This window comes from Leptodactylus fuscus, chromosome 2 (genome assembly GCF_031893055.1).
Source record: "Leptodactylus fuscus isolate aLepFus1 chromosome 2, aLepFus1.hap2, whole genome shotgun sequence".
Lineage (NCBI taxonomy): Eukaryota > Metazoa > Chordata > Amphibia > Anura > Leptodactylidae > Leptodactylus > Leptodactylus fuscus.
The window spans coordinates 44,178,185-44,199,053 of NC_134266.1; positions in this window are offsets into that span (position 1 = coordinate 44,178,185).

A 20,869-nucleotide genomic window follows, 5' to 3' on the forward strand; every position below is an offset into this window, starting at 1 on the left:
TTGGATCCCATAGCATCTTCTATGTCTGCTACCCTGGTAGTTAAGCCCATGAATGTGCTAAATCTTTCAGTTGATCAGGTTTCTGAGTACAGAGAGCAAAGGCAACCTTAGAAGCAACCAATCAGTAAAAAAGCCATACTCATCATCCACTGAAGTCTGTGAACACAAAGGGACATACATAAAGGCTCACAGGCCCTGGTGCAAAAGCTCAGCCTCTCAGCTTGGGGCCCCTGTGTGGCATATCCTCACCACCATCATCCATATCCCTTATGTATATTTTAGCAGCATTTACATTTCCTTTTCCTTCTCTAGCTGAGCCCAAACAAAACAGAAGACTTGTTCCCAATATGTCTGCGCACACAAGCTTATGCTGAGTTCACACCAGCGCCCAATCTCCGTTTTCAGGTTTCCATCTTCTGCTGACAGAAGACGGACACCTGGCAGACTGTGTCCGGCCGTGAGCGCCTGTGAGCGTTTTGTGTTCTCCACAGCGAAACTGTTTTTTTTTATAACCGGACACAAAGTCCTGCATGTACGACTTTGTGTCCGGTAAAAAAAAAACAAAAAAAACTGTATCGCCGCGGAGAGCACAAAACACTCACCGGCACTCATGGCTGGACACTTTCCAAACCCATTCAAATGAATGGGTTTGAAAAATGACATCAGGTTTCCGTCTCATGTCCAGTTTTGGGCAGGAAACGGAAACCTCCAAAACGCAGACCGGGGCGCAGATGTGAATGAGCCCTTACCATTATTTCCATTCCCTGTTCATGGCCCCCACATAATGATCAAGCCCCTTTTTGTTTCTCCAAATAATCCATCCTTGACTATATGCTTATGGCCAACTGATATTTTGCTATGAAAAGATTATTTTTCTTGTTGCTGATAGTGTAAGGCTGTGTATCAGAAATCTCACGAGTGTGCACGGATTGTCCCTAGTAACAGCTCACTGCTGTATGCAGAGGGACAAGAATTTTAGACAAAATAAGGCACAATTAAATAATAAATAGAGACGAGCGAACACTAAAATGTTCGGGGTTCGAAATCCGATGCGAACAGCTGCACACTGAGGTTTCGAACCCCATTATAGTCTATAGGGGGAAATGCTCGTTTCAGGGGTACGCAACATTCGATCAAATTCTACTTACCAAGTCCATGAGTGAGGGTCGGGCTGGATTCTTCTCCCTGCGCAGCGTCCCCACATCCTCTTCCGGCCTTGAATTCACTCTGCTAGGCATCGGGCCTGGGCAGAGCCGACTGCGCATGCCCAAACTACAAGCGGACATGCGCAGTCGGCTCTGCCCAGGCCCGATGCCTGGCAGAGTGAATTCAGAGCCGGAAGACGTCGCGGGGAAGCTGCACAGGGAGAAGACTTCTAAAGGTAAGAGAAGAACCAGCGTTGATTGGCCGACTGTATAGCATTCTGCCAATCAACGCTGGTTCTGCATCGAATCTTAACTTCGAACAGCTAGTAGTACTCGATCGAGTACGAGTATTTTGAATATTGTATTCGATCGAACACCTACTCGATCGAGTACTACTCGCTCAGCTCTAATAATAAAATATGTTGCAAAAATTAATTAAATCACTTTAAATGCTTATAAAAATAATAATAATAGTTACTCTTTAACTGAGTGCAGCCAGGAAGAATATATGAGTCACCGCCTGCTCTCCTATAGAAGTAGCTAGATTCTTTGTACTGGGACTAGTTCTACTTCTTTCCTCAGTCTCTACAGTATAATTTAGTATATACGGTATTTGTTATGTGTAGCTATATGGCGGTATTTGCGTCTATTAAAATCCAAGATTTTCTGTATTTATACCTCGCCATTGTTTAATTTGAACATTTGAAATAACTTCACATTTATGAAAGTCCCATCCCCCATATAAAACTGTCTGCTTAGCTTCCTAGACATTACAAATTCTAAAGGATTGTTGCACTTTTGCAGAAAGGGACACCTGTGCAGATCCTTCGTACTCACTACCAAACTTCATTCCACAAAAATGATGTGGGAGGAATTATATTAACATGGAGTCAGCTCAGGCAAGAGACGAGAAGACGAGAACTTTCATCTATTGCACACATGCCTGTAAGATTATTTTTTGCCAGAAGAAATCACTTCATTGAATTATATGTCTGGAAAAAATGATGCGAGGGTAGACGTTTGCTTCTGGTAGAATCCCCGGTGGACTTTACATTTTGAAGTCATCTGTGTTTCTAGCCAACAAATGTTAACACAGTAAGTACAACAGATTTATATCACTACATTACTCCTGAGTTATTTCCTCTGCGCTCTTTCTGAAGATAATTCTGGTAGTAGAAAATAGCGCCCTTGTATGGGGAAAGTAACGTCGCTTTTTCTTAGATTCGTAAAAATGAATCGCTCAAAGAATTAATCTCACTATTTTACTTATGAATTAGAAGACAAAGTAAAATACTGGTATCGGTATTTTAACTGAGCCCATAGAACTTTACTAAAGCTTATATTTAAAGGGGAAACATCTCCAGGAAATTACTTACCTATTTTTAAATCACATTTTATTTTAAAAATAATTTGTAAGAATTTTTGGTCATGTGGTTTTTTATTTTCCATGTTACCTATATTTAAAACGAAATCCCAAAAGTCTTGTAATTTCAACATTTGCCACTAAGCTTAAAAAAACTCTGGCTTCCTGATTCTTATAGAAACGGCCATAAACAAGTTATCCTGGAGCATACTATATTTACTTGTATGAGAAAATTTTCTAGGCATGCTCCGTGACCTGGTGAGAGGTAGTAGTGTTAGAGGAGTGGATACATTGTGAAAACCTCTTGAAAGGGAATTGCTAGAGGAGCAAGCCCCCAGTATTTGCTGGTGAACCCTAGGGGGAGGGGCACGACAAGACAGTGAGCCCTAAGGTGAATCCCCCGCCCCCCCCCCCGTCCCTTCCTATTTGCCTGATCTGTCCTAAGTGACAAGTAGATATAGGTGAAGACACAGAACACAGAGGAGACAAACAACAACAAAGGGAGGTCAGCTAGCCAAGGGGTCGTTAACAGTCGAGCAATGCAGTACAGAATCGGTTGCAAGAGAATAGTCAAAGATAAAGTCAGAGGTCAATATTATGAATACAGGTAACAAATCAGCAAGAGAAACAGCCAGCAAGCACAAGGCAATAGCAAGCACCAATGTGAATGTGAGCAAACAATAAATAGGGAGAAAAAAGCCATCCCAGACCTGATAGGAAGATAGGCTGTCAATCACACAGGTAGGCTAAAATTAACTATTAGAGGAGCAGAGGGAAACCAAGGTGAAGGGAGATGAGTATGGTGGAAAAATCAATTTCCAAGGTGAGGGAATAGGACAATACAAGAAAAACCCAGGAAGAAATCACAGCCGGATACATCTCCTGTGCCACAGCATGGGGCCGGAGGATAGCGCCAAAACCTGGACGGGTGAGGATGTTACATCAGTGTGAATAGGGAATAGGAAAGGGAAATATACTCAGCCACCAGCGGCAGGATTTCTTTAATGCAGCTCTTCCACCTCTTTCTTTCCTTGGTTCCTGCACGGAAAACGGCTCCCTCGGCTCAGAGCATAAATAATCCCATCCACGATAAAAGAACATCCAGCATGGCCAATTTTAAAAGAATAAAACTCCTCTTTATTGGTTCATCTGTTAAAAACTTGTACACGCAGACTTTGAAGAAGGAACAACATTCCGAAGCGCTTCAGTCTGGCGCATACAATTAGTTTCTTTTGATCGGAATATGCGCGTACAAGTTTTTAACGGATGAACCAATAAAGAGGAGTTTTATTCTTCCAAAATTGGCCATGCTGGATGTTCTTTTATCGTGGAGAGGATGTTGCACCTCTATTGTGAATGGTCGATTCTGTGTCTTATCTACATAGACAGTGTGCTGTAAGGTGATTGCTGCAAAAAAAAAAAAAAAAAAAAAGTTACAGTAAACAGGAGCTCTCAGTCTATTTTATGGCCTAGTCAATAAAGTCAGAACTGTAAGATTTTTAGGAATTTATTTAATATAGATAATAACATTAAAAAATGTAAAAGCCTTACATAAATTCTTTAAAAAATATGTTTAACATCAAACTTGATTTAAAAAAAATAGGTCATTTTATGGTGACACATTCCCATTAAAAACAACCATCACGTTTTTATTAAAAGTCATGACTTTTGGATATGGGATGTCCCTCACTCCTTCCTAAAACCACCCAAACTACGGTAAATATTGACTTTGGAATAAATGCACAAAACACTTTCTTTTGGGTGTCAAAATGGCCACGGCTTTATTAAACTCACAGAAGTAAAATAATGACAGAAGGAGTCAGGTGAAGTGCTAGACCATTGGAATTCACGAATACTTTGAGATCCCCAGCTGTCTGACATACAGCACCCGGCCAGACAGCAATAAATAAATAAAAGGGGTGGAACGCTCCGGCTTGCAATTCTAGCAGAGCCGGTACACTTTAAGGGCACCAACGACCCTGTGCTTAACCCCTGTGCCCGCCCCTGGATGATGTTACTATTACCACATCCTTCAGGCTGGCCATTTCCAAAGCTCAGCCTGTTCACCACCATGAGGTTTAACCTCCTCTATTAGTTAAAATAAGTCCACAATAACTTGCCTGCAACTTCCACCTGACTCCTCAACCGCCACAGAACTGGCCATTTGACATCTTAAATCAGTGGTTCTCAACCTTTCTAATGCCTTGACCCGCAATACAGTTCCTCATGTTGCCTTGACCCCAACCAAAAAATAATTTTGGTGGCTACTTCATAACTGTAAAGGCTAGTTCACACAGGGGGCGGTATAGCGGATTCATAGCGGATTTAGGCAATGAGAGTGGCGCGGGGAGCTGCATCAGTCTTGGGTCAAAACATGCTTGCCACGACTATCACGGCTTCCCCGCCGGAGTCGGCTCAAATTAATGGGCTGACTCCTGAGGTTACTGCCGCCAGGCGGACGCCACGGCTCACCGAGCCGCAGAATCTGCCTGAAGGGCAGCCCGCTTTTTTTTCCCGTGAGCGGCAGCATACTGCTCACGCAAAAAACAAGCCTGGCGGTCTAAATAGACCTCCCTTGTGAGGGGGCGGATTACGACGTGGATTTCGCGCCATAATCTGCCCCCTCTGTGCCCGTGTGAACGGGCCTTAATTTTGCTACAGTTATGATTCGGAATGTAAATACCTGATATGCATTATGTATTCTCATTGCTACAAATCAAACATAATTTAAACATAGTGATTAATCACAAAAGCGCTCTTCCACAAAATCTGCTGAACCTCCCCCCCTGCTCACACACAGCCTGAACCCCCTATCACGCTCACACACAGCTTGAACCCCCCTATCATGCTCACACACAGCCTGAACCCCCCCATCATGCTCACACACAGCCTGAACCCCTATCACACTCACACACAGCTTGAACCCCCTATCATGCTCACACACAGCTTGAACCCCCCTATCATGCTCACACACAGCCTGAACCCCCCCATCATGCTCACACACAGCCTGAACCCCCTATCACACTCACACACAGCTTGAACCCCCCTATCATGCTCACACACAGCCTGAACCCCCCCATCATGCTCACACACAGCCTGAACCGCTCTATCATACTCACACACAGCCTGAACCCCCTATCATGCTCACACACAGACTGAACCCCCCTGTCATGCTCACACACAGCCTGAACCCCCATCATACTCACACACAGACTGAACCCCCCTATCATGCTCACACACAGCCTGAACCCCCATCATGCTCACACACAGCCTGAACCCCCCATCATGCTCACACACAGCCTGAACCCCCCTATCATGCTCACACACAGCCTGAACCCCCATCATGCTCACACACAGCCTGAACCCCCCATCATGCTCACACACAGCCTGAACCCCCCTATCATACTCACACACAGCCTGAACCCTCCTATCATACTCACACACAGCCTGAACTCCTTCCCCCCCCCCTTGCTTACACATGCTGTCTCTTCTCTCCATCTTACTTTCCAGTTTCCATTCACTGCAGCTTCCTCTTCCTGTGTAACTCGGCACTGTACTGAATAGCTCCGCCCACAGAGTCCGATCTTCAAAAGTTGGGAGGTATGGATACAAGGGGCAATGGAAAGATGTTAGAGACAGAGGTGGAGGGGACATGAATCTGGGGCAGAGATGGGGGACATGAATCTGGAGACTATATGGGGCTCACAATCTACATTTAAAAAAACAAACAAAAGAAAACTGGTGTCTCGATATGAGGCAGAGGCATGAGGTTTTGGCTTTCCACAGGTATCAAGGCTTAGGGCAACTGCTACATCTTCACCCTTCCCTACAGCCTTTGGTTATAACATGTATCACATAATATGACACCCCACTGGCAGTGGCATAACTAGGAAAGGAGGGGCCCCGTGGCAAACTTTTGACATAACCCCCCATTCCTGAATGCACTATTAAGCCCCATAGTGGCCCCTGCACACAGTATTATGCCCCATTATGGGCCACCCTTGAACAATAATTATTCTCTGGGGTCTTTTCAGGCCCCATAGTATAATACTCGGAGACCCAGGGGAGTATACAAACATAGCAAACACTGTTACTTACCTCTCCCTGGCTACAGCGCAATTCCTGCTGATGTCAGCCATCTTCAATGATTCACTGGACGTCACTTGAGCCGGGGCTTGCGTCATGACGCATAATGACACAAGCCCCAGCCCATGTGATGCCTGGGACGTCACAGAAGTAGTCCTGAAGCCTTATGGAGCCCGGAAAGGTAAGTAACAGCATTTCTTATGTTCCCTGACCTCCCCTGGGCCTCCAATCACTATATTTGGGGGGGGGGGGTCTGAAAAGACCCCCCTGAGTATAATAATGTTTGTGGGGTTTGTGGGCTCACTTTCCGATCTCCCTCCTGCTCACAGCCACCTCCACACAAGGAGAAGTGCAGGCGGTTGTGAGCAGGAGCCAGGATAGGTAAGTAAATAGTCCCATTACCTGCTGGAGCTATTCTAGCAGGTAATGGCCTATTAAAAAAAAAATAAAAAATCTTCAGCACTAGTGGCTGCTGCTGGTCCCCCTAATGTCCTGGGTCCTGTGGCGGACGCTACTGCTGCTATCCCTGTTCTTACGCCCCTGTCCACTGGGATTGGCTTCTCTGCCTTGTAATTGAATCGTGAATCAATTTTTTACTTGGGAAATGTTTTCATCCATCTCTGTCAAAACCTGACATAACAAACAGGTTTCATGTCTGGAGAATTTACTCTGTGAAATACATGTGCACCGGATTTACATAAATCATTAACAAAGACATCAAAGCAAAATATCATCCACTCACCATGACCAGAAAATGTGCACAAAGTACATGTAAAATATACATCAAATCTATGAACATGGTATTAAAGGATCACTTTTGTAGGTAATCTCAAGTCCTTTCCATATGGAATAGTTCAATATGACATTAAATCATAATCCTGCCCTGTCTTCTTGTGTAAATGCATTATAGCTATTCCTAACTTCAAAGAAAAATTAGAATTGTTCAGAAAATCTAAAAATGACTACAATTTTTGAAATTTATAATACATGTAACCTAGTTATATTGTCCAATGGCCATGGGCTCTCTCCCATTATTATCTTATTCAGCCCTGGTCTCATGACATCATTCTTCTGTATGGCATGTGTTTTTTATTCCACTGTAATCAACATATAGTTCCCTTAAGGAGAATGTTATCCTTATATGATTCATAAGAACAAATATTCTGTCATAGCGTATTAATGTCTTACCCAAACATAAAGAGGTTACAGTGGGTAAAATCACCCGCACTACTTAACACGCCCAACCATTCAAAGTAAAATATACATGAACTTGGAGGATCATATTTGATCTTAAACATGAGTGCAGCAGTTTCCTTAAACACTGGTCAAGGAATGTTACTAAAATGGACAGTATAGTGAGTAATTGTTAGGGTTCTGTCTATATACAGGGTGGCCATAAAATAACCTCAGGTGTTTGGAGTCGTGTGCAGGCTGACCCAATGGACGGAATTGCCTGAAAATTTGTATGTGTGCTAATCAAGGCATGGGGAAATGGACGGCATGAAAAAATTTTTTAATACCAAAACTCCCCACCAGGGGATAATGTGGCGCTGTACAGTGAGTGCGCGGCGCAAAACCCGTCTGTCAAAACTTGGGGATGTCCCATTTGGACCACCGACTAGCATGACCGTTCAATGTGGCCGCCATCATGCATGGTGAACATGGTCATCCTATGCAGAACGTGCTTGACGTTTGCGCGTAACATCTCTGGTGAGATGCTGCGCACTTCCAACGTGATGCAGTCTTTGAGGTCAGGAAGGGTTTCGACATTCCCCCGATAAACGCGCTCCTTCAAGTGTCCCCACAACCAGAAATCACAAGGAGTGAGATCCGGAGAGCGCGGTGGCCACGCTGTAGGGAATGAGCGGCTCAAAATCCTGTCATTGGGAAAATGTGCACAAAGAGCGTTCTTCACAGGATTTGCGATGTGAGGAGGGGCTCATTAGAATCCCGTTTTAAGCTAAATCCACGTCGGAATAGCCTTAAGAAAGGCTATTCTTCCCCTACCTTTAGATGTCTTCTCTGCACCGCAGTTTCTTAGATATCCCGGTTTTCAGCCATATGCTAATTAGTTTTCTCGCAACACTGGGGGCGGTCCCCAGCAGTCAAACAGCACTTGGGCATCTCCAGTGCTGTGAGAAAACTATCCAGCGCCGCCTTCTTGTTCACCTCCTCTGCCTCTTCTTCCTTGTCCCATCACATCTTCTTCAAAAAGCGCTGACTGTGCATGTTTTCGCCATTTTCCTGTGACCGAATGGAAGAGGCCACAGGAAAATGGCCGATGGGCATGCGCAGTGGGTGCAGTCAGCCATTTTCCTGTGATCAAACAGGAAAGAAGAGGTGGAGGCGGCGAACAAGAAGAAGGCAGTGCTGGATAGTTTTCTTGCAGCACATGGGATGCCCTGCAGTGTTGTTTGAGCGCTGGGGGCTTGCCCTGGAGAATGTGAGGGCTGGAAATGGTCTAGTGTGGAGGATCTGTAGGAGGCAGATGGGTCCTGCCTGGGGTTGAAAATGTGCCTGCCTTTCACCCCTGAGGTGATGTCCGTAATAGAAAGTATGGGGCGTGCTGCTTTTTTGGACTATGGCATCTGATTCGCAAAACAATGCTTAACTACTAGAGATGAGCGAACACTAAAATGTTCGAGGTTCGAAATTCGATTCGAACAGCCGCTCACTGTTCGAGTGTTCGAATGGCTTTCGAACCCCATTATAGTCTATGGGGAACATAAACTCGTTAAGGGGGAAACCCAAATTCGTGTCTGGAGGGTCACCAAGTCCACTATGACACCCCAGGAAATGATACCAACACCCTGGAATGACACTGGGACAGCAGGGGAAGCATGTCTGGGGGCATAAAAGTCACTTTATTTCATGGAAATCCCTGTCAGTTTGCGATTTTCGCAAGCTAACTTTTCCCCATAGAAATGCATTGGCCAGTGCTGATTGGCCAGAGTACGGAACTCGACCAATCAGCGCTGGCTCTGCTGGAGGAGGCGGAGTCTAAGATCGCTCCACACCAGTCTCCATTCAGGTCCGACCTTAGACTCCGCCTCCTCCGGCAGAGCCAGCGCTGATTGGCCGAAGGCTGGCCAATGCATTCCTATGCGAATGCAGACTTAGCAGTGCTGAGTCAGTTTTGCTCAACTACACATCTGATGCACACTCGGCACTGCTACATCAGATGTAGCAATCTGATGTAGCAGAGCCGAGGGTGCACTAGAACCCCTGTGCAAACTCAGTTCACGCTAATAGAATGCATTGGCCAGCGCTGATTGGCCAATGCAGTCTATTAGCCCGATGAAGTAGAGCTGAATGTGTGTGCTAAGCACACTCATTCAGCACTGCTTCATCACGCCAATACAATGCATTAGCCAGTGCTGATTGGCCAGAGTACGGAATTCGGCCAATCAGCGCTGGCTCTGCTGGAGGAGGCGGAGTCTAAGATCGCTCCACACCAGTCTCCATTCAGGTCCGACCTTAGACTCCGCCTCCTCCAGCAGAGCCAGCGCTGATTGGCCGAATTCCGTACTCTGGCCAATCAGCACTGGCTAATGCATTGTATTGGCGTGATGAAGCAGTGCTGAATGTGTGTGCTTAGCACACACATTCAGCTCTACTTCATCGGGCTAATAGAATGCATTGGCCAGCGCTGATTGGCCAGAGTACGGAATTCGGCCAATCAGCGCTGGCTCTGCTGGAGGAGGCGGAGTCTAAGATCGCTCCACACCAGTCTCCATTCATGTCCGACCTTAGACTCCGCCTCCTCCAGCAGAGCCAGCGCTGATTGGCCGAATTCCGTACTCTGGCCAATCAGCACTGGCTAATGCATTGTATTGGCGTGATGAAGCAGTGCTGAATGTGTGTGCTTAGCACACACATTCAGCTCTACTTCATCAGGCTAATAGAATACATTGGCCAATCAGCGCTGGCCAATGCATTCTATTAGCTTGATGAAGCAGAGTGTGCACAAGGGTTCAAGCGCACCCTCGGCTCTGATGTAGCAGAGCTGAGGGTGCAGAAGGGTTCAAGTGCACCCTCGGCTCTCCTACATCAGAGCCGAGGGTGCGCTTGAACCCTTGTGCACACTCTGCTTCATCAAGCTAATAGAATGCATTGGCCAGCACTGATTGGCCAGAGTACGGAATTCGGCCAATCAGCGCTGGCCAATGAATCCCTATGGGAAAAAGTTTATCTCACAAAAATCACAATTACACACCCGATAGAGCCCCAAAAAGTTATTTTTAATAACATTCCCCCCTAAATAAAGGTTATCCCTAGCTATCCCTGCCTGTACAGCTATCCCTGTCTCATAGTCACAAAGTTCACATTCTCATATGACCCGGATTTGAAATCCACTATTCGTCTAAAATGGAGGTCACCTGATTTCGGCAGCCAATGACTTTTTCCAATTTTTTTCAATGCCCCCGGTGTCGTAGTTCCTGTCCCACCTCCCCTGCGCTGTTATTGGTGCAAAAAAGGCGCCAGGGAAGGTGGGAGGGGAATCGAATTTTGGCGCACTTTACCACGTGGTGTTCGATTCGATTCAAACATGGCGAACACCCTGATATCCGATCGAACATGTGTTCGATAGAACACTGTTCGCTCATCTCTATTAACTACCCTTTGTCTGTCTGTGTTAGTGCAGGCTGCTGCTGTGCTTTTAGGTTAACAGTAGCGGCACAGATATATTATCCCTAACTCTATCCTATCTATGATTTCTATCAATCAAGAAGCAAAAAAGCTTTATTGGCATGTCTGAATAGATATTTGGCATGGCCAAAGCAAGTAAAGTGAGGGGGGAGAATGGTGGGTATGGGGGGTGAGGTGGGTGATTTGTGGTATAATAGACTTTGGGGTCTCAGCTTCCCTTTAGTTGGTGGCAGATGGACACATATTGGGCAGCGATCTCCACAGTCGACTCCTATACTCCCAGTAGGATCTGGAATTTCCTCTTCTCATCATCCAATCAGATTAAGTCAGAAGAGCTTTATTGGTCCCAGAGGGAATGGTTGGTATAGCGGGGGGAGGGGGGGTTGGGACGTGTGGGGGTGCTGCCTATAATTGTTCACCACTATTGGCCAGATGGCTGTCAGCTGATTTCAGATGGTTCCAGAACCCAGAACGTTATAGTGACTCAAGACATACGTGTCTAATGTGTTTTTCCTGCACAATATATGGACCCACGCCATTTTAGCTCATTGGAGAAGAATCAGCATTTATTCAGTTTTGTTCAAAACCAAACAATTTGGAATATTTAGGTCAAACTCGACTTGTGATGAATCGGGTCTCCAATTTCTAGTAATAATACGGAGTTGCCGAGATGAATGAGTTGTAAGTACAATGAGATTTTAGACTGTTTCCACATTAAGAAAAGGAAATGCCATGAGAGTACATATGATTCAATATAAAAAGTAAAGCACAAAGAGGTACGGTATATATTTATCAATCCATAAATAACAAAAGTATAATAATCCTCACAAATTAGACATGTCTATGAACTATGTCTATATGATGATCACCTCCATTTTTTGGCTGCAGTGAGTAAATATCTTTATGGTACACACCGTATGCCTTGGATATTGATATTTTCTGATCTACAACCCATAAGTGTTTTAGAAAAGAAAGCCATGTTAGCAAGGTTAAGCCTTTAAAATGATTTTTTTGGCCTTCAAATATCTACATCAAATTACATTTGACAAATATCCAGAAGATTAAACAATTCCGTTCTGGAATCATTTTCAGTATGCCATACAGACTTCCAATAAAATCCGTGGAATTATAGTAAATCTAGTCTAACATTCTTAGTATAAAATATCTTCCCACTCGAATTCACTGAATTACGTTACCCAGACTAGAAAAAAAACATTACTTTTATAATTAAAACATTTGATTTGGAATGACCCTCGTCTCTGCACTGTAAGGATTTACGTGTCATCTGATTTCAAGGGGTATTATTAGAAAAGCAATGAAATGAGGGATTCAGTAAAGTGTCCCTTCTAAAGTCGGTTTATGTTGGCAGCTTGTAGTGGAATATTGTCTGTGATTTGCCAAACAATCGACTAGAAAGTACCGATTCATCATGTGCACAGTACCTAACACTCACCTATATTCCTACAGCTTACTTAGCTTTATGAATTGCTTCTAAGCTTAAATAATACCAAGTTGATCTGCCAACTATTATCAGAGTAATATGAAATCTAGAATATTTTTAACGGAAAGTCAAAAACACTGGTATACCTAAGAGTGCGAGGTCCAACTGTAATATTTGCTATGGGCTTTCTGTTGCTAGTTAACCCTAAAACACTCCTAAACAGTGACAGCCACTATAGCCATTAATATATGTGCTTTGACCTACTAATGACCTCAGTGGCGTAACTAGGGACGGCGGGGCCCCGTGGCGAACCTTTGACATGGGGCCCCCCCGACCGCCCCCCCACATTCCTGCGCTCTCTATTATGTCCCCATAGTGACCCCTTCACACAGTATTATGACCTATAGTGGCCCCTACACACAGTGTTATGCCATATAGTGACCTCTACTCACATTATTATGTCCCATAGTGACCCCTACACACAGTATTATGCCCCATAGTGGCCCCTGCACACTGTATTATGCCCCACTGACCTATGCACACTGTATTATGCCCCACTGACCTATAGTGGCCCCTACACACAGTATTATGCCCTATAGTGACCTCTACACACATTATTACGTCCCATAGGAATCCCTACCCACAGTATTATGCCCCATAGTGGCCCCTACACACAGTATTATGTCCAATAGTGGCCCCTGCAGACCGTATTATGCCCCACTGTGGACACCATGAACAATTATTATACTCTGGGGTCTTTTCAGACCCCAGGGAATAATGATCAGAGATCCAGAGGAGGATACAAACTAGGAGAGATGAGGGAACATAAAAAACAGTGTTACTTACCTCTCCTGTGCTCCAGAAGGCTTTGGGCCTATTTGGTGATGTCTCAGTCATCACATGGGCCAGGCCTGCATCATTATGTGGCATGATGCAAGCCCTGCTCACGTGACATCTGGTCCAACATTGAAGATGGCATTAGCGGGGAGTGCGCTGCAGCCCAGGAGAAGTGAGTAGCAGTGTTTTTTTATGTTTGTATCCTCCTCTGGAACTCTGATCATTATTCCCTGGATTCTGAAAAGACCCCAGAGTATAATAATTGTTCATGAAGGGGCAACTGCGCATGCACCCGCGCCACTTTTTGTCAATGTCAGTTCGCAGTTAGATGGGACCTGAGGACATCACTGGAAGAAAAGGCTTGACTGAAGATGACATCTTGAATGCCCGCCCACCATGCACGTTCGGTAAGATGAACATATTCTGTTTTAAGGTTTTATTTTAAAACAGGGGGGTAGTTTAATATAACTTTAGAGGTGTCTGAATAGCCTTTTTAAAGGATATTCACGCATACAGTCCTATGAAAAAGTTTGGGCACCCCTATTAATCTTAATCATTTTTTGTTCTAAATATTTTGGTGTTTGCAACAGCCATTTCAGTTTGATATATCTAATAACTGATGGACACAGTAATATTTCAGGATTGAAATGAGGTTTATTGTACTAACAGAAAATGTGCAATATGCATTAAACCAAAATTTGACCGGTGCAAAAGTATGGGCACCCTTATCATTTTATTGATTTGAATTCCCCTAACTACTTTTTACTGACTTACTGAAGCACAAAATTGGTTTTGTAACCTCAGTGAGCTTTGACCTTCATAACCAGATGTATCCAATCATAAGAAAAGGTATTTAAGGTGGCCAATTGCAAGTTGTTTTCCTATTTGAATCTCCTCTGAAGAGTGGCATCATGGGCTACTCAAAACAACTCTCAAATGATCTGAAAACAAAGATTGTTCAACATAGTTGTTCAGGGGAAGCATACAAAAAGTTGTCTCAGAGATTTAACCTGTCAGTTTCCACTGTGAGGAACATAGTAAGGAAATGGAAGACCACAGGGACAGTTCTTGTTAAGCCCAGAAGTGGCAGGCCAAGAAAAATATCAGAAAGGCAGAGAAGAAGAATGGTGAGAACAGTCAAGGACAATCCACAGACCACCTCCAAAGAGCTGCAGCATCATCTTGCTGCAGATGGTGTCACTGTGCATCGGTCAACTATACAGCGCACTTTGCACAAATAGAAGCTGTATGGGAGAGTGATGAGAAAGAAGCCGTTTCTGCACGTACGCCACAAATAGAGTTGCCTGAGGTATGAAAAAGCACATTTGGACAAGGCAGCTTCATTTTGGAAACAAAAATTGAGTTGTTTGGTTATAAAAAAAGGCGTTATGCGTGGCGTCCAAAAAGAAACAGCATTCCAAGAAAAACACATGCTACCCACTGTAAAATTTGGTGGAGGTTCCATCATGCTTTGGGGCTGTGTGGCCAATGCCGGCACCGGGAATCTTGTTAAAGTTGAGGGTCGCATGGATTCCACTCAGTATCAGCAGATTCTTGAGAATAATGTTCAAGAATCAGTGACGAAGTTGAAGTTACGCCGGGGATGGATATTTCAGCAAGACAATGATCCAAAACACTGCTCCAAATCCTCAGGCATTCATGCAGAGGAACAATTACAATGTTCTGGAATGGCCATCCCAGTCCCCAGACCTGAATATCATTGAACATCTGTGGGATGATTTGAAGCGGGCTGTCCATGCTCGGCGACCATCTAACTTAACTGAACTTGAATTGTTTGTCCAAAATACCTTTATCCAGGATCCAGGAACTGATTAAAAGCTACAGGAAGCGACTAGAGGCTGTTATCTTTGCAAAAGGAGGATGTACTAAATATTAATGTCACTTTTCTGTTGAGGTGCCCATACTTTTGCACCGGTCAAATTTTGGTTTAATGCATATTGCACATTTTCTGTTAGTACAATAAACCTCATTTCAATCCTGAAATATTACTGTGTCCATCAGTTATTAGATATATCAAACTGAAATGGCTGTTGCAAATACCAAAATATTTAGAACTAAAAATGATTAAGATTAATAGGGGTGCCCAAACTTTTTCATAGGACTGTATGTGGGGCTCTATCAGCATAGTTTTGCTGATAGAGCCCCTTTAATTTTCATTACCTTGTGAATTTAACTGTATACCTCTTTCCCCAAGGTGGAAGAAGTTAAGCGTCTCTGTGTCTAGGGCAAGTGGAAATATTTTTTTGCCACTAAGAGACCAAATGTATTTGAGTCATCTGCTTTAGACATATCCCAAAATCTAGATTTCTGGTTTTCTGAAAGTGTAGTAGTTGCTTAAAGGGATTCAACCATTAAAATGGATTTTTTTTTCTCCCTAACACATAGGAATAGCTTTAAGAAAGGCTATTCTTCTCCTACCTTTAGAAGTCTTCTATGCGCCGCTGTTACGTAGATATCCCGGTTTTCTTTGGTATGCAAATGAGTTTTCTCGCAGCACTGGGGGCGGTCCCCAGCGATCAAACAGCACTGGGGGCGTGCTGCAAGAAAACTGTCCAACGACGGCCTCTGTCTTCTTCTGGCATGACCTCTCTGCAAGGTCTTCTTCAGGATAGCTTCTTCTGGCTTTAAATGGCACGCATGCATAGTCAGCTCTGCCATTGTGTAGAGCCAACTGCACATGTCTGTGGCCATTTGCTTGTGGCGGCTTATACGACCGTACCGTGTAAGTGACCACAAGAAAATGGCCGCAGACATGTGCAGTCGGCTCTGCCATTGGGCGTGTCATTTAAAGCCAGAAGAAGCCATCGGAAGAAGACGTCGAAAAGAGGGCATGGCAAAAGAAGACAGAGGATGTCGCTGGAGAGTTTTCTTGCAGCACTGGGGACCGCCCCCAGTGCTGCGAGAAAACTCATTAGCATTCTGAAGAAAACAGGGATATCTACACAATGGCGGTGCGGAGGAGACTTCTAAAGGTAGGAGAAGAATAGCCTTTCTTAGGCCGGGGCCCCATGGGACATAAACACCCCGATTTGCCCGCAGCGGAGACGCTGCGGGAAAAATCATGATGTTTTACAGCGCAGGCAAAGGGGATGGGATTCATGTGAATCCTATGCCCACTTTGCGGAAGAAATCGCAGTGCGGACACGCTGCGGCTTTCCCATAAATATAATTGTACAGAAAGTCCGCAGAGGAAAACTCAGCAAACTTTCTAATGAAAGCGCTGTGCAAAGAACCGCAGTGCATTCATGCCGCGGTTCTTTCCGCAGCGCTTTAGCGCTGCGATTATGGCCCATGGGGCCTTAACCTTGAGGCTATTCCTACGTGTTAGGGAGACAAGATTCGATTTTAATGATTGAATCCCTTTAATTGCTAAAATTTCTTTTCTTACCATTAACAACAAAAGGGGGCTTTCACACAGAGTAACGCCGGGCGTGTATCACAGCTGTACACGCCGGCGTTACGGCAGACTGCCGAACACTTCCCATTCACTTCAATGGGAGTGCTCGTAACAGCGGCGTTTACGAGCACTCCCATTGAAGTGAATGGGAAGTGTTCGGCAGTCTGCCGTAACGCCGGTGTGTACGGCTGTGATACACGCCCAGCGTTACTCCGTGTGAATGCCCCCAAAATTTACTTTCTATACATTGTTTGAATACTGGACTTTCCCAGGGAGCCTGGTATTTAGCTAAAAGAAATGATCGCTAAAAATATTTCCTACTAGCTTTCCAAGTGGCTATAGTATACTTAAGAAGCTAGCTACCTTTAATTTCTCTGGGGAGAGTAGAAAATAGAAAGTGCGCAAGTAACTCCAGTGTTACGGTTGACTCTGCACATTGGAGTAGTAACTTGAGCTTTTTACACAATTATTTCCAAGTCTGAAGATGCCAGACAGATGATATCTTCTGATATCCAGAAAATGTATGCTTCCTTTCCCTTAGGTCACTTTTTAATGTGAACCTGGATCTCTTTAAGGCCCTGATATAATGAGTCAATGTCTGTATATTACATTAAGGGATTGTTTGCATGTTGTATAACAGCTTCCAAAAATTCTTGCTACTTAAAGATGACACCTGCCGAATGATAATAATGGAAGGTTTCTTGCAAGATACTATGATAGAGAAATGGATCATTTCAAATAACTCTATTTGTTTCCATGTTGTTCTCGTGTTTGCGTGGGTTTCCTCCGAATACAGCAGTTTTCGTCAATACTCCAAAGGGATATCAATAGGAAATTTAGATGGTAAGTTTTAAGTTGGACCGTGATTGACAAAGTATGTAAAGTGCTGCAGAATATGTCGGCGATATACAAGTAAGAAAAATAAATAAATAATTAACCCCTTCCCACCACCCGATCTTTAATTTTTGTACTGTATATCTGTTTTTGTTTTTTTTTTTGCACCCTGTCTTCCATAAATTTTATAAATTTCTAATCACTGGGCCATATGAGGGCTTTTTGTCTCTTTTGTAAGGCAAATTGTAATTTCTAATGGTACTGTGTAATATTCTGAGGAGTGTACTGGGAAGCTGGGAAAAAAAATCAGAGTAGGATGGGCACAATTGTACCGATTTTACGGTGTTTAATGTGTTGGTAAAAATACATGTTCCGTATATTCTGTGAACTGGTAAATATGACACTAAATTTATATACGTTTAAAAAATTAAGAAATTATTGCGACATCCCTAACTTTTTTATATTTCCATGTACTGTGCTATATGAGGACTCATTTTTTTGCGAGACAAGTTGTAGCTTTTATTGATACAATTTTGGAGAATGTATGATGTTTTGACCACTTTTTACCATTGACCATTTTTTGGAAGGTGAAACAGTAAATAAAAAAGGGCAATTTTGAATTTCTCCCATTATACTATTAAGTGTATGGAAAAATTATATTTTGATCAATTGAACATTTATGAGATTGCCTAATTTGTGTATACATAGGGTATATATATGGGATTTTTTATATTCTGAGTAACATTTCATTTTTTTAACTTTTACTTCAAGATGCCCCAGGGTATGACATTATTGAGGGCAGTGATCTGGACCAAAAAGATCACAATATGTTTTTAAAGTTATGGGGCTGATTTGTTGTTTTATCTCCTTAATCCCTTCCATGATCCTTGGATTGCATTTTAAAGGAATCCTGTCATTTAAACACATTTTTTTTCTGGTTGACACGTAGGAATAGCCTTAAGAAAGGCTATTCGTCTCGTACCTTTAGAAGTCTTCTCCATTTGGTTAAAATCACGTTTTTCGCTGGTATGCAAATGAGTTCTCTTGCAGCACTGGGGGCGTCCCCAATGCTGTGAGAGAATTCTGCAGCTTCTTCAGGAACGGGGTCTTAAAGCGTCTTCTTCCGGGGGTTGGCTTCAAACTTCTAGGTCTTGGGTCTAGGGCAAAGCAAGAAAATGGCCGCTTACAGAAAAAAAAATGTGTTTAAATGATAGGATCCCTTTAAGGCCTCTCACCACCCATGTGTTCCACCAGCTCTGCACACTTTGATTATATATTATTATTTCTTTGTTCTATTCTTATTTATGAGAAATGTTATTGTACATGTGATTAGGTTTGTGTTCTTTAATATTGAGCTTCAATTATGATGCTCTTCCATTCTTTGATAAATTGCGAACACATAGACAAATCATTAGTTTTTAATTTTGACAAGTACCGCAAATCACATTTATATGAAAAATATATGCAGCATGGTTGTAGAAAAATAATACCCTCTTGCAATGTCCGATCAGCTGTGGATTAACTGATCAGATAGTCATGACATTACTGCAATCTTAGGCGTCCTCAATGTTTTCTTTGAGAGGATTCTAAGCATTCTGATCATATTGGAATTCTTGCTGTTCCTCCCCATAAATCCATTTGACATAACAAAATAATAAAGTATTACTAAAGCAAACACAGTATTTAGCTGTGTATTTCACTGCACACATGTGAGAAAGAATTTACCTTCTTACCTTTCCTCAAATGCTGCAATGGCCATCAAAAGTGTAACTTGCCAGTCCTGGGCCTTATGCAAAATCTGCACTATGTCCCCTACCTACCATGAGCCATTTAGGATAAATGGTATATTTTATGCGGCAGGTGGACCTATGGAGCTTCTTTGGGCGTAGGGCCCAGTGACTGCTACCACTTTATCCAGTAACGCCATGTCCTGCTGGCCACTCTACTAAAACAGCTATTGGGAAGAAGAGAAACTGAGCATACGTTGTAAATTATAATATAGTTTTTTGTTTAATATCCAGGAGCCATTCTCAACTTTTATATGAAATATGATTGTTGTTATGAGGTTTTGACCCCAAGTAGTGAGCCGCAGCCAAAAAATGCTGCAGAGAGACCATAGAGGAAATGCATGGTGTTTTTTTTCTGTTACATTATCCTATGGCAGTGATGGCGAACCTATGGCACGGGTGTCAGAGGTGGCACTCAGAGCCCTCTCTGTGGGCACCCATCTGTGGCACAGATCATACTGTGTGGAGGCCACTGTGGAGCAAAATGTACTGTGTGGGGGCCACTGTGAAGCAGATTGGACTGTGTGGGGATCACTATGGGGCAGATTGTACTGAGGGGCCCTGTACTATTTATATCACACAGTATTGGTTTTATAGCAGACATGTGATATTATTATAGGTCATAACAACATTGCATGGTCACTATAAAACAGATCTGTGCGATGTAAATAGTAAACATTAATTGTTCAAAATGATTCCAAAGGCGGTACAAAATTGTTTCTATAATTGAAAGCTCTGTAAAGCCCCATTCACGTGACTATATTGCGGGTCTGTAATTGTCCACAATTGTGGATCCGCACAGTATTAAGGTTAAATTGATGTGTTGGCACTTTGCAATAATTTAGTGAGTTTTGGGTTGCAGTTTGGGCACTTGGTCTCTAAAACGTTCGCCATCACTGTCCTATGCGGACTTTCTGACCTTATTATACCTAGAAAGAAAGTGTCAGTGTTTTTGAAATTGCAGAATTTCCACTGCAGATTTTTTTCTGCAATGTGTGAATGGGATTAACCAGAATCCCATCCACATTGCAGGTACTGTACAACGCAACGTTTTCCACTGCTGCGTTTTCAGGGTCCAGCTTTAATTAGTTAAATAAACAGTTGTAACAAAATTTTACTTGACAGTGGCTTGTTGTGTTTTATTGACAGTTATTGTGCTACCAAAAGGTATTAAATGTTACTATATCTGTATTTCCATATTTATTTAAGAGGTTTTCTAGCCTCCAAGTTTTTTTTTTACACTGATGACTTATTCACAGATCAGTATCTGATCACAAGGGTTCAGTCAATATTTTCTTACCCAGACTC